At 45.5% G+C, this 13774-nt stretch overlaps 1 protein-coding gene across 2 annotated transcripts in view; it reads left to right on the top strand.

Moving 5' to 3' along the window:
• Positions 1 to 820: 820 nt before the first annotated feature.
• Positions 821 to 13774, top strand: part of TBCEL (tubulin folding cofactor E like) — a 95534-nt gene continuing 82580 nt past the window's right edge. The window contains exon 1 of one of the 2 annotated variants that reach the window (XM_081037395.1): positions 821 to 945. The gene's annotated coding sequence lies outside the window, so the exon portion shown is untranslated. Of the gene's footprint in view, positions 954 to 13774 lie in introns of both variants that reach the window. The other variant, XM_081037394.1, reaches the window with a different exon arrangement.

Here is a 13774-nt window from a genome sequence, read left to right as displayed (position 1 = left end):
GTGCAGGAACTTTCCTTTTGTGCCAGCTGACCTGGATTCAAATCCTAGTCTGGTCACTTTTAGTAACTGGGTGGTTTGGGGCAGATTATTTAACCTCTGTGAACTTCAGTTTTCATATCTGCAAAATACCTACTTTTGGAAGGTTGTAAAATTAGAAGTGGCGTATGTCCAGTGCCTGGTACCTACAAGGGGCTCAGTAACCGGAAGCTGCTATTACTACACTGGTGCTGGAGCATACAAAGCTCCGGATGCCACAGACCTTGGGAAGGGGCTGCAGAACAGAGGCCAGAGTGCTACCACATCCTCATACAAAAGCATCCTGGGATGGAATTAGACTACAGTACAGAGCTCACTTAATGAGGCCCACTGAGTCCAGAGACAGGAAGTGACGTGATGAGGGTCACTGCAAATTAGTGACGGAATCAATACAAGATTCCGGGTAAGTCTGGAGAGGTCCTCACTGCTCGCAATGCTGAGTGCTCGTTTTTACATGGCAGCAGTCTCTCCGTGGTGCGCGCTCTGCTCTGACCTGCCCCTATTTCACTCTGATGTGAAAATCTGTATACCCCTTGCACGGAGGTGTCCCCTAAGGACGCGGAAGAAAAAAGGCCGATGAAGTGTGTTTCTAGTGCCGACCAGCAGTAGAGACACCTGGACGCCATGGCAACCCGAGATGGATTGGCAGGGACTCCCTCCTCTGCTGCCCCCTCCCATTCACGCAGCGGACGTGACACGTGCGACGGGTCGCGTGTGGTTGTTGGGCCGGGAAAGCTGCTTCCGGGTCAATGCAGGACACTGGGTTCCTGCGGGCCGGTGGGGTGCGAGGGGAAGCGGAGCGGGTCGGCCGGCCGGGACCCCGCCGAGGCTGAGCGGCGGCCGCGGGGGCCGGGAGGGCGGGGCGGAGAGGCGCGGCCCGAGGAGCCGCCGCGGCAGCGCCCGCCCCCGGTGAGCGGGTGAGTGGCGCCCCGAGGCGCGGCGGGGAGGGCCTCCGGGCGGGACGGAGCCTGGGCGGGAGCGGGCGACGCGCGGGCCTGTGCGCGTCCGCGGGGAGGGCGGGGCGGGGGCCCGGGCGGGGGCCGCCAGCCGCGTGGGGAGCGTGTGGGGGCGCCTGTCGCAGTTCCTGGGGGAAGCCCCGCGTCTCGCTGAGCCCACGGGCGTGGGCGATGGGAAGATGCCCTGTGTCCGGCGGGAGACGGGCAGGAGTCTGGGCTGCCGCGTGCGGAAACGGGAAATTGGCGGCGGAAGCACCGAATCAGGGCAAATAAATAAGTACAGGACGTGTTCTCCGCGAGGTTGGCGCGGGCATCAGCAGGCCTGGGGACGCGCAGCCTGCTGCCTTCACGGCTGACGACGGCGCGGGGGAGTCCGTCGGGAGTGGGGCCCTCCCCTAGACGGACCTCGCGGGGGTGGGCGGAGCGAGACTCAGTGCGGTCTGGTCGTGGCTGACGAAGCTGGCGCGCGAGCTGAGCTGTTGGCGGCAGTGGGGGCAGGAGGAGCGCCATCCTCGAGGGCTTCGTCGGCTCTGTCTGGGGGTGCGGGGGAACTTGCTAACCCCCGTCTCAGGACGACACTAGCTGACGGAGCTCTTTTTCTGCTGCCCTGGAGCTCTTACGTTGGTTCTCGAGAGTCCATCGGAAGCCAAGAGGTTACGTGTAGGTGCTGAGGACTATTGCAAACGTTCAGCCTTTGGTCTTGAGGCATTAGACCTGGGTCTCTAGAGTGCAAGCTGTCACACTTGTTTTGTATCATGCTCCACAGTGAGAAATACATTTTGTATCGTGATCTAGTACATACTACCTGCATATGAACAAAAAGTTTTCACAAAATAATATTTACCCTTATTACAAGTGGCACAGTCTAACAGTTTCTAATATATTCCATTTTCTTTCGTTAAAACATGCAGACAGAAACCCACTAAATTGATTGATGGATCACAAATTACAATTTGGAAAACTTATTTTTCGGTCTCCAAGGCACATTTCTCTGGCTTCATTTAGTGTCCTCCTATGCTTCCAGAGAGCAAGGATGATTACAAGGACCAGGAGTAATTGACTGCTTCATTTGTTTAAATATTTATAACATAGCATATTTGACTGGTGTTTTGTACCATAATCCTAATCTTTGATATCTGAATGTTGCTAGTTCATTTGATGAAATTTTTGAATTCGTTGGCTGCTTTAATTTTCTCTATCCTTTGCTATATCTGAGAAACATGACACCTGATTTCATTTAGTTGATTTATCCCTACAACATAGTTAAGGTAATTTTATTTTAATGTTACAGTGTTGTAAATATGCACTGATTTGCTTTTCTGCTATTTAGAAGAAATATATCAAGCTGAAACCTAAACTCTTCTTACTTTAATAATTAATATATGGTCTATTTCTGTGTGTTTAAAGGTATACAGTCAGGGCTTTCGTAAATGTTTCAAACTTAATCATAAACTTAAGTATAACTTTGAGTCAGTTAACATCTTAATTCCCCCCAGGAAAACGTTGTTTTTATCTGTTTATAGAGTAGGTAAGGTCTTTATATGAATAGATTGTAATGTTAATGAGTGTTAGTGACCAAATGAGAGGCCTACATAAGTTTCTACTTTAAAAGTCCTTTTAAAAGTTGCCACACAGCCTATTCATTCAGGATGTTGAGTGTCAAATGACAATGTTGCGGGTTTTTGTAGGTAAATATCCAGGGTGTATATTTAAGACCAGTTTAATAGTGTTATTTTTTGTTGAAGATGCCTTCATATTACTTGGAACGTGGAATTCAAAGGCACAACCATCAGTAAAGAATTGCTCAAATTAAGCTTCATCAATGGGGCCACATTCTTGATTAAATGCCTTATGAAAGCATTCTTTTCATTTTCAAACTTTGTGTGTTGTAAAATATATCTTACCTTTTAATTACTTAGTGACTATATCTTGGTTATTGATGAAAGGGCTGTGTTGTCATGTATCAGCCATCCTTTAAAAATTATCTTTTACTCAGGTAAATAGTTGTTTTAAAATATTTATCTTTAAAGAATGTTTAAAAGTTTTCTTTTTGTGGTAGGTCTTTGAAACATTAAGAAAGATTCACATTGATTTCATTTTTATTTTCTGTGAATCATGTGTACCTATCAATAAACAGTTGTGGAGTGATTTACTCTGAGTGATTATGTGTGCTTTTTTAGTTTTCATTTCTTTTGACCTTCAGACTCTTAAATAGGTCCACCTATATCAGGCACTTTTCCTTTTCTAATTTTTGCTTCCAAAGTGCTGTGGGTTGGAAATTAGTTGCTCACATTTGTTAGAACTCTGTGTAACATGAGATTGTGTAGCTCTGAGTAATGTTCTTTCATTTATATACTATATATAATATGTATATTATATATAATATATACATTATTATTTTTTTAGTGGATGAATTGTGATGTGTTTTGGCTACTCATGGGCTGTGTTTTAAATAAATGAACTCTATATATTTTGCATCTGGTTAGCTATAGAAGAAAAAGTTCAAAAAAGGAACATGAAGCTGATAGTGATACAGTTTGAATTCAAGGGGTGAAAAAGTTTTTTAGCTGTGATTGCCTTTGCACTGCATGCAATGTTATTAAGAGTTACCATTCTTCCCTTTTTCAACTTTCCCACTACCCTGTTCTGACTTTTATTTCTTTGAAATTAGAATGCTAACAGCCTAACTATGCCCTTGGTTTGTTATTCTTGTTCTACCTGATCTTGCATAGCTTCATCAGAGCTCTATCCAAAGAATATTGCTATCATTTATCATTTCCTTCCTCAAAAACCATTAGTAGCATCACAGTGCCAGCACCAAATAAAGCCCATACTGGGTGACATTGAGGGCATTCCACAGCCTCTACTTTTTTTCTGATATTTTTTCCATCCCTAAATGCAGATCCTCTGTTCCTGCCTCTGTTCCTGCTAAGCCGAAGCTGTCTGCTCATCTGTAACATTATTCCTGAAAGTCTGCAGGAAATGTGTTTCCTTTCTAAACGAAATCCTTCTCATCTTCCTTTTGTTATAGATGACCCTTCTTCCTCAAGTCCTTCTTGCCTGTATTGTCTATATTGCTTTTCCTGAATTGCTTTGTATTGTTTGTGTACCTTGTTTTTACCCCTTTTAAATTGTAAACTCATAGAGCACAGGAAACTCAAATATCCTTGAATCTTAGGGACACCTACCACAGGATTTATCAGAGTATAGTTCATGGAGCAAGTGAATCAGAACTGCATGAAGTTAAGATTATAATTGCAGGTCTCTGAAAATTCCACCCCAGACTTACTGAATCAAAAACTAGGAATCTACCCATGTGATTCTTCTGTACAGTAAAATTTGAGAATCACTCACCTAGCATGATGCGTTAAATTACAGTAGGTACTTACATACAACTTCTGAACAATTGATGTAAATGAACTGAGCAGTATTAATTCAGCAGGTTGGTTTAATTTTAGGGCTTTGGAGTCAGGTAGCCTCGATTTGAATCCCATCTCTCGGACTCACTAGCCATCTCACTATAACATCTTTCCTTTAGTTTTTCAATCTGTTAAATGGGGTTAAAAATAGTTTCTCTCATAAGGGTGTTGTGAGAATTGAATGAGAGAACAAGTAAAACAACACAATACAAGGCACTAGTAAACTCAATAGATACTATCTGCTGCTGTAACGATGGTCATCTAATGAAAAGTGTTGAGAATAGGTTCCATGTCAATCATTGTTAAGCAGATTGCTCATTGTTAACAGATAGTGGACCTTTATGGTATTTAAACTCATACAGGTATTTTTGCCTTCTTGAGAAGTATTAGTATCAAATTAGCGTGTTACAATTTTCCCCTTCATCGCCCCATTGCCTGAAGAATGAAGTGTAAACTCTTAAACAGAGGGCCTTGGTGGGGGAACAGTGTGCACTTTCAGGACCTTTTCCAAGCCAAGCTGTTGTCCTCTCATTCCTAGCTGTGGAGGGCGCTAGCTGTTCCCCTTCCCCAATCAAATCTGTAAAAAACAAATAAAATTAAAAAAAGAAAACAAATAAATAAAAAGCTTTCTTAAAAAACAACAGAAAAACAGAGGGCCCTAGATCCTCACCAGCCGGCCCTGCCCACTGGTTTTCCAGCCTTCCTCCCATACAGTACATAGCAGCGTCACTCCGTTTCTTACTCACTTATTTGGGCCTTTACATATACTTGATTTTTTATCTAGGCGATTCCTGTCGCTCTCTCTTTTTAATTTTTTTAAGACTCCGTTTTGTGTTTGGCTGACCTCCTTATTGAAGACAGTCACTCCCTTGTTGTTCTCAAAGTGCTTGGGCAAGTCTTAGGTGTTACCTTTATATACATTTGTCTTTTGGAGGGAAAAATATTTAGTCCTGGCGTATGTTCTTGGTACATTTTAAATATTAATTAGCCCACCTCTATTAGAGACTGAAGATGTTTGGTTGTTATTTGACTCATATAAGCTCTTTCATTTGTCTGGACTTTCCTACTCTCAGCTTTCATCATAATAACTACAATTTATTGACCACTTACTACACGCCAGGCACAACTAGATGCTTTAAAAACTTACTTTAATCTTCACAGTGACTCTGAAGTAGCTATTAATAGCTCCATTTTACAAATGAGAAAGCAGGCATAGAGAGATAAGTAACTTGCTCAAATTTCAGTGCAAATTTCAGATTCGTAATTGAACTCAGGTCGAACTGAAGCCCATGCTTTTAATCACAGTGCTCTTCTAAAAACGAGATTTAAGCAGATGACACAGCCAAAACTCAGGCTTGTGTGCCTGTGTGAAACTTTAATAATCACTACTGGTCCTTAAGAAGGTGATCTATTACTAGTACCATTGAGAAAAGGATTATTTAAACTAAAATTCTTCCTAAATTAATGCTTTTCCAGTGGTTTTCAAAGTTTCTCTTTCCATCTGTCGTACTGCTGATTAGTGTATTTGGTTTTCATTTCACTGCCAGAAGATACTTATTTTTTTTCAAAGTAAAATTCACTTTTTTCATTCATCCAACAAGTGTTTGTTGCCATTTGCCAGACACTGCTCCATGTAACACTGGACCAGACCAGCAAATCCCTGCTTTTGTGGGACGAGGTTCTGGGGGAGAGGGACCTAAACATAGCACAGATTGTGGTAAGTGCTGTAGAGAATGAAAGAGGGTAAAGTGGTAAGTGATTGATGGTAGCAGTGGTGCTGTTTTTAATGGGGTGGTCAGAGACGGCCTCATTGAAAAGGTAACGTTTGTGTTTATATTTATTTGAGGTTTAAATGCTGAGATGAAGCCAGCTAAGCCAAGAGCCGTGAAAAGGGCATTCTTAAGAAAAGGGCATTCTTACGAACGTGTTAAGAGAGAATCAGCTTTTTGGCAGGTTTGAGACTAAGAAAGCCATTCTGGCTGAAACCTTGCGAGCTAGGTGAAGGGTGGGGGAGCTAAGGTTAGAGAACTAAGCAGAGAACAGATTAAATGAAGCCCTGAAGTCAATGATAAAGGCACTGGATTTTATTGTAATTGTGAAGGGAACCAACTGGAAAGTTTAAGGAAAGTTTAATTTGACTCAAATTTTGAAAAGATCCCTTGGCTGCTTTGTGGAGAATGGATTGTACCTAGTCAGCAGGGAGGAAGCTATTGCAACAGTCCTAGTGACAGGTTGATGGAGGCTTGAACCAGAGTAAAGTAATGGAGATAGAAAGAATTGGGGTGTTTTAGAAATACTGTTAATAGGTCTTGCTGATTAATTACATGAAGGTGTGAGGAAGAGAGATATTGAATACAACTAGAGTTGGGAATTGGTGAGGAGGAATAGGTTTGAGGAGGGAATTAAGAGTTGTTTTTGGCCTTTGTGTATCTCCCTGATTATATCTCTCCACCCTCCAAGGATACCAGCCATTCTGAATTTTGTGTTTATTATTCTCTGACTTTTCTTACAGTTTTTACTATCTATTTATCTATACATATATGTATGACCCCAAACAATAAAACTAATTTTTTATGTTTTTTAATTTTGTGTAAGTGAAATTGTATATATTCTTGTGATTATTTATTCATTCAGCATTGCTTATTAAAGTCATTTATGTTAATGAGGAAGCAATCATAGGAAACTGTCAATTGTTAAATTCCTTTGCTGTATAACATTTCATCTTATGACTATATCACAGTTTATCCAATTGCCTGTTCTTGGAGGAAAGGTCCTTTTTTTTTTTTCCCCACCTGGATTTTTGTAATTTCAAAAAATACTGTTGTGGTGGACTTTCTTTAGTTGTCTCCTGGTGCACCCGAACAAGTTCCTATAGATTTTACATTGAGAAGTAGAATTGGTGCATGTTTCACTTCACTAGACAGTGATAAATTGTTTTACAAGGTATTTGCATACATTTGTATAATTTGTACCAAGGTATTTGTACTCTTACTAGCAATGGAGGAGTTCCCATTCTTCCCCATTTTCTGCTACACTTGGTATTGTCAGTTTTCAAATTTTGCTAATTTATATAAAACGGTATTTCATTGAGATTTTGGTTTTTGTTTCTGAATATTATTGAACTTGAATATCTTTTACACATATTTACTAGTCATTTGAATTTTACCTTCTGTTAAATACTTGTTCGTGTCTTTTGTCCACTTTTCTATTGGATTGCTTGCCTTTTTCTCATTGTTTTTAGGAGTTCTCTATATTAGCTACATGTAGGTTTCTAGGTGGGAATTCCCGTCCATTCTCAGGAATTATTTTCGCTTTCCAGTTCCCGAATCCCGAGATATAAATTGTTTTCTGTTCTCCATGATGAATCGTTTCCACAAAGTGATGGCCAATACTACCAACCACCTGGGTTCAAGGAGCTGATTTTCCCCATTTCTTGACCAACTTTTCTCTGGATTTGGGACCGGAAAAGTGAAGAAAATTCCCAAGAACGGGCGGGAATTCCCACCCAGAAACCCTAGCAATACATAGGAAAAATGTCTAAGAGATACACTGTGAGTAGTATGTTTATTTCCAATTGTGGGTATTACTGGGTTTAAGGAGCCAATTTTCCTGATTTCCTGACCAACTTTTCTCGGGATTCGGGAATGGGAAAGTGAAAATATTCCTGAGAACGGGTGGGAATTCCCGCCTGGAAATCCTAGTTACATGTGTTACAAGTATCTTTTTCCAGTGTCTGGCTTGTCTTTTTAAGTGTTTAATGTCTTTTCATGATAATGTGTTTTCATGTTTTTCATTTTACTGGTCAACTTGTCCTTTATGGGTTCTGTTTTATGTTTTGTTTATGAACTACTTCCTTAAATTAAGACCGTAAAGCTCTCCTATTAGAAAAACATAACTTTTCTTCTCATAAGGATAAAATTTATCTTTTACATTTTATCTGGAATTGAATTTGTGTGTGTGTGAGGTGAGGATTCACTTTCATTTTCCCCAGATTGATACTCACTTGTCCTGAGACCAGTTGTTGAATCGTTTTAACCTTTTCCTATTGATCTCTGTGCCACTTCTGCCATATTTACATGCACCTGTTTCTGGGCTCTCTTTTTATTCCATTGATCTATTCTCTCACCCCCACCCCACTCTTCTGAGTTGTTTTTCTTTAACTGTCGGGACGGTTTTCTCTGGCGGGCCCGCTAAGAGCTCCATCCCCCTCCTTTCGGAGCTGTCTCCGGCGGGCACCATAGTTAGAGGCCTCCCCGTCAAAACAATGTTGAGCGATCACAGCTGTTAGGGACGGACCTCCCAGCACCCTGGCCAGATTTAACCAATCCCTAGCACCGCAATAGCAATAGCATGAATCCCCCCAAACCCGGAGGCCTAACCCTATAAAACAAAGCACCGGGCCCCAGTAAGTGCTCAGTCTCTGGGAATAATCCCGCTGAGCCCACCGGCGTAATAAAGCTGTTTTCTTCCTGATCTCTGCGTGCTGCTTGAGTCTCTCGGTCCTCGTCATTTTTCCACAACATTTGGTTGCCTGACCGGGAAACCCAACCGCTCTGGCCCCTTGTGCCACCAGTGTGGGGCCAGAGGCAGGCCACGGAGCGACAGGAAGCCCGAGAAGGGTGTAGGCGCGTCACGCCAATTTTGGCGGACCCTGAACCAGACCTTCCTTGGGCATCCGTGGTCCGCACCTCCCCAGCTGGACGCGCTGAGAGAGACCGGGGACAACCAGCTGGATCCTCCCATCAGACCAGGTAAGCCTCGGGGCCATTGTCCGAGTCGCTCCTGTCCCATGCGACAGAAGGGGAGCCTGGTCACCTCCCGGTAGGTTCTTATAACCTACCCAGGCAAAGACTCCCATAGGAGGTTGTCAACCCGGTGTGTGAGTGACTGATTGTGTGCCTGATTGTTTGATTCCACTGCTTTAGCTATGGAAACCTGAGTAAGCTGCACCCTGATTCTCGCGTAGTGTCATTTGGCATAACGGTGATTCACTCCACTGAGTGGCCTGTTCTGTAAATTGTTCTGTACACTGTAGCCAAAACGCTCCTAAGTTCCCCCAAGGGACGCGAACAGGGCAGCAACTGAGTAAATCCCCCCTCCCCACTCTTTGCGACATTATGCACTATGGGAGGGAAGCAGAGTAAGCCCACAGTCTTAGACTGCATGTTAAAGAATTTTAAGAAGGATTATGGAGGAGATTATGGAGTCCGCATGACCCCAGGAAAGTTAAGAACCCTCTGTGAATTGGAATGGCCCACTTTTAACATTGGCTGGCCATCAGAGGGAACCCTAGACCTGGCCGTCGTCCAGTGTGTTTATATTGTGGTGATCGGCAATCCTGGTCACCCAGATCAGTTTCCATACATTGACTCCTGGTTGGAAATTGCAAGGACCCTTCCACCTTCGGTACGGTTCTGCTCTAGTGAAAAGGGACAGTGCAGGATTCTCGTAACCCAGGCTCTAAAAGGAACTCCCAACGCCCCTCCAACAAAGACTATACACGAAGGAGACCATGAGGAGGAGCTGCAAATCCTGCCGCCACCATACGTCCCACCAGTCCTGCCAACCGCTCTGAATGCAATTCCAGACACCCCTCCGCCCTCCGTTTCTCCACTGGCCACTCAACCTGAGAGTCGGCCTGCTGAGCCCACACCCCCGCCAGCCGCTCAGCCAAGGGTCGGCCTGCAGAGCCCACACCCTAAGATTTTCCCTGCCGCCTTCGGCCGCGAAACGTCCCAGCCCTCCAGATGCCTCTCCACGAAGCCCGAGGGCCCGACCTTATCGGCCTGGGACTCCCCTTCCTGGCCGACCTATAATCTACTACTAGCCTTTTACCACCACTGATCTCCTGAACTGGAAACATCACACCCCAGCCTACTCAGAAAAGCCCCAAGTTATAATTGACCTCATAGAATCCATCTTCCAAACACACTGGCCTACCTGGGAAGACTGTCAACAATTCCTTTGCACCCTCTTTAATACCAAAGAGAGGCAGAGAATCCTACAAGAAGCTCGGAAGTGGCTCGAAGAGATGGCTCCAGGAGGTGTCATGGATACGGGGAGATGGGCTAACAAGGCTGCTCCTGACAACCAGCCTGACTGGGACTTCAACATGGAAGAAGGTAGAGATGCTATCAGGAGATATCAAGAGGCCATTCTGTGGGGCCTCCGATAAGGGGCAAAGAAACCAACTAATATGTCAAAGGCAGCTGATGTAACTGAAGACAGTGAAGAAATGCCCGGAGACTTCTACAAAAGACTATGCAAAGCCTTCCGCATATACACTTCATTTGACCCAGAGGCACCAGAAAATCAGCGAATGGTAAATGCGGCTTTTGTTGTGCAGTTGGCCACCGACATCTGCCGAAAACTCCGAAAACTCGAAGGCTTCGCCGGGATGAACATCACCCAACTGTTAGAGGTGGCTAACAAAGTATTCCGCAACCGCGACAACGGTTGCCAAGTGAGAACTCCATTGGCGGCAGCACTCCAACAAAACACTAACCAAAGAAAGACTGTGGGGCAGACGAGGAATCAGATGCAGCCTCACGGGACTCTCAAAAAGGATCAATGTGCCTATTGCAAGGAAATGGGGCACTGAAAAAATGAATGCCCCAATCGGCGACAGCCTCAACCCAGAAGCCATCCGCGGCCTACCCCTCCTAGTGAGAAGGAACCTGAGTTCATCGGCCTGGCTGGCATAGACTCTGATTGACGGGGACCAGGCTCTCTACTGCTAGGTCCCCGCGAGCCCACGGTTGATTTAGACATAGGGGGCCAAAAGATTACCTTTGTCATAGACACAGGAGCAGAACGATCAGTGGTTACTTCGCCAGTGGCTCCCCTTACTAATTGGACTGTAACCATCATGGGGGCCACCGGAGACCAAGCAGTAAGTCAGCCGTTCTGCCAGTCTTGAACCTGCAAAGTAGGAGGCCACATCGTCTCCCATGTACCTCTTATATGTACCTGAGTGCCCGATCCCACTGCTCGGGAGAGACCTACTCACTAAGTTAGGGGCATGAATTTCTTTTGAGCAATCCGGCCAAACAACTATGAACTTGAGCCCCACCGAACCATAACTCATCCTGTCTCTCAACACGCCTAGGGATGAAGAATGGAGACTATTTGAATCAGAGGCTGCCGAAACAAACCCTGAGTACTACTGAACTAAGGTACCAGGGGTGTGGGCAGAAAGCAATCCTCTTGGACTTGCCAGCAAACTGGCCCCTGTCATAATTGAACTAAAGGCCAGAGCCCAGCAACAATGGCTTTGACAATACCCGGTTTCCAGGGAAGCTCAAATAGGCATTCAGACACATCTTAAACGGCTGAAAGATGCGGGCCTCCTCGTTGAGTGTCAGTCCCCTTGGAACAGGCCGCTACTCCCTGTCAAGAAGCCAAATGGTGAATATTGCCCAATTCAGGACCTCCGTGCAGTGAATCAAGTGACTCAGTCTCTGCATCCAGTAGTTCCCAATCCTTACAACCTTCTCAGCCAGGTTCCACTAGAGGCCTCCTGGTTCATATGCTTGGATCTTAAGGACGCTGCCTTCTTCTGCATTCAACTAGCCCTGATAAGCCAGCCCATCTTTGCCTTTGAGTGGACTGACCCTAAGTCAGGGCGTCAAATGCAGCTCACCTGGACGAGGCTTCCACAAGGGTTTAAGAACTCCCCCACGCTATTCAGTGAGGCCCTGGCTTCTGACCTTGCGAGTTTCCTGCGAGAACAAGTCAATTGCACTCTCTTACAATATGTAGATGATCTCTTCATTGCCTGCCCGACAAGAAAGGCCTGCCACCGAGCCACAATTTCCCTCTTAACAACATCTGGCCACCAAAGGGTACCGGGTGTCCTGGAAAAAGCCTCAGCTCTGCAGATAGGAAGTCAAATATTTGGGCTTCATAATTACCCAAGGAAAATGGGCTCTCAGTGCAGAGCAAAAGCGGTTAATACCAACCTCCCACGGCCCACCACTAGGCGAGCACTACATGAATTTTGGGGGCAGCTGGATTCTGTCGGATCTGGATCCCTGGGTTCTCGGCCATAGCCCGACCACTTTATGAGTCACTCACAGGACAGGACAAGCAACCCCTAAAATAGAGACTTACTCGGGAGAGCCCCAGCTTTAGATCTACCCAACACAGAAAACCCTTTCTGCTTATTTGTCCATGAAAAAGACAAAACTGCATTAGGACTCCTAGCCCAGACAGTTGGACTCTGGATGAGGCCTATTGCTTACCTGTCCAAAAGACTAGACCCCGGTCACTTCCGGGTGCCCCCCATGTCTGAGGGCCTTAGCCGCTGTAATACTCCTCCTCCGGGAAGCTGACAAGCTCACCCTCGGACAACAACTCACAGTCAAAGTTCCCCATTCTGTAATTACGCTCAGGGTCCATGATGGCTCTCCAACGCCAGGCTCACCCAATACCAGGGGCTCCTTCTGGAAAATCCTCGCATAAGCCTGCAGACTGTTCAAGCCTTAAACCCAGCAACCTTCCTCCCCACAGCCGAAGGCGAGCCTGAACATGACTGCCTAGAAGTCATTACTGTGGTCCATGCTACACAACCGGACCTATTAGACTCCCCTCTGCAGAATGCGGAGGTTACACTCTATACTGAGGGCAGCAGTTTCCTACAGGGTGCGCTACGTAGAGCTGGCTATGCTATAACTACCACCTCAGAGGTTCTGGAGGCAAAGGCACTTCCAGCCGGGTGGTCAGCACAACGAGCCGAACTCTGGGCTCTCATACGGGCACTATAGCTCTCAAAAGACAAAAGGGTTAACATTTACAGACTCCAGGTATTCTTTTGCCACTGTGCACATACACGGGGCCATCTACAAAGAATGTGGCCTCCTCACGTCGGAAGGAAAAACCATCAAAAACAAAAGCGAGATCCTACAGTTACTGGAAGCTGTTTGGGCACCCTAGTGCCTAGCTATTATCCACTGCCGAGGACATCAGAAAGGAATGATGAGCCAGCTGCTGGCAATCGCCTAGCTGATCACGCTGCAAAGGCGGCTGCCCAGGACGCAGATGCAGCCATCATTGCTTCCACCACCCCAGCCTCGCCAAGCCCTACCTACAGCAGAAGACAGCTGGGCACAAAATGAGGGTGCCACCCGGCACCCTCAAGGTCGATGGATACTGTGTGATGGCCGCTTATTCATATCAGGCGCCCTTGTTCCCCACATCATTTCGTAACACCACTCTACTTCCCACCTAGGGAAGACTGGATTTAAAAGGCTGCTAGCCAAAAACTTCTATATAGCCAGGCTCACAGCTCTATGCCTCTCTATCACAGAGCGCTGTACTACCTGTGGCAGACACAATCCCAAGACTGGACCGACCCCACCACCT

The sequence above is a fragment of the Rhinolophus hipposideros genome (genome assembly GCF_964194185.1).
Source record: "Rhinolophus hipposideros genome assembly, chromosome: 24".
NCBI classification, from domain to species: Eukaryota; Metazoa; Chordata; class Mammalia; order Chiroptera; family Rhinolophidae; genus Rhinolophus; species Rhinolophus hipposideros.
Note: the sequence above shows the minus strand (reverse complement) of the source record. Positions and strands in the feature narration are given on the sequence as shown.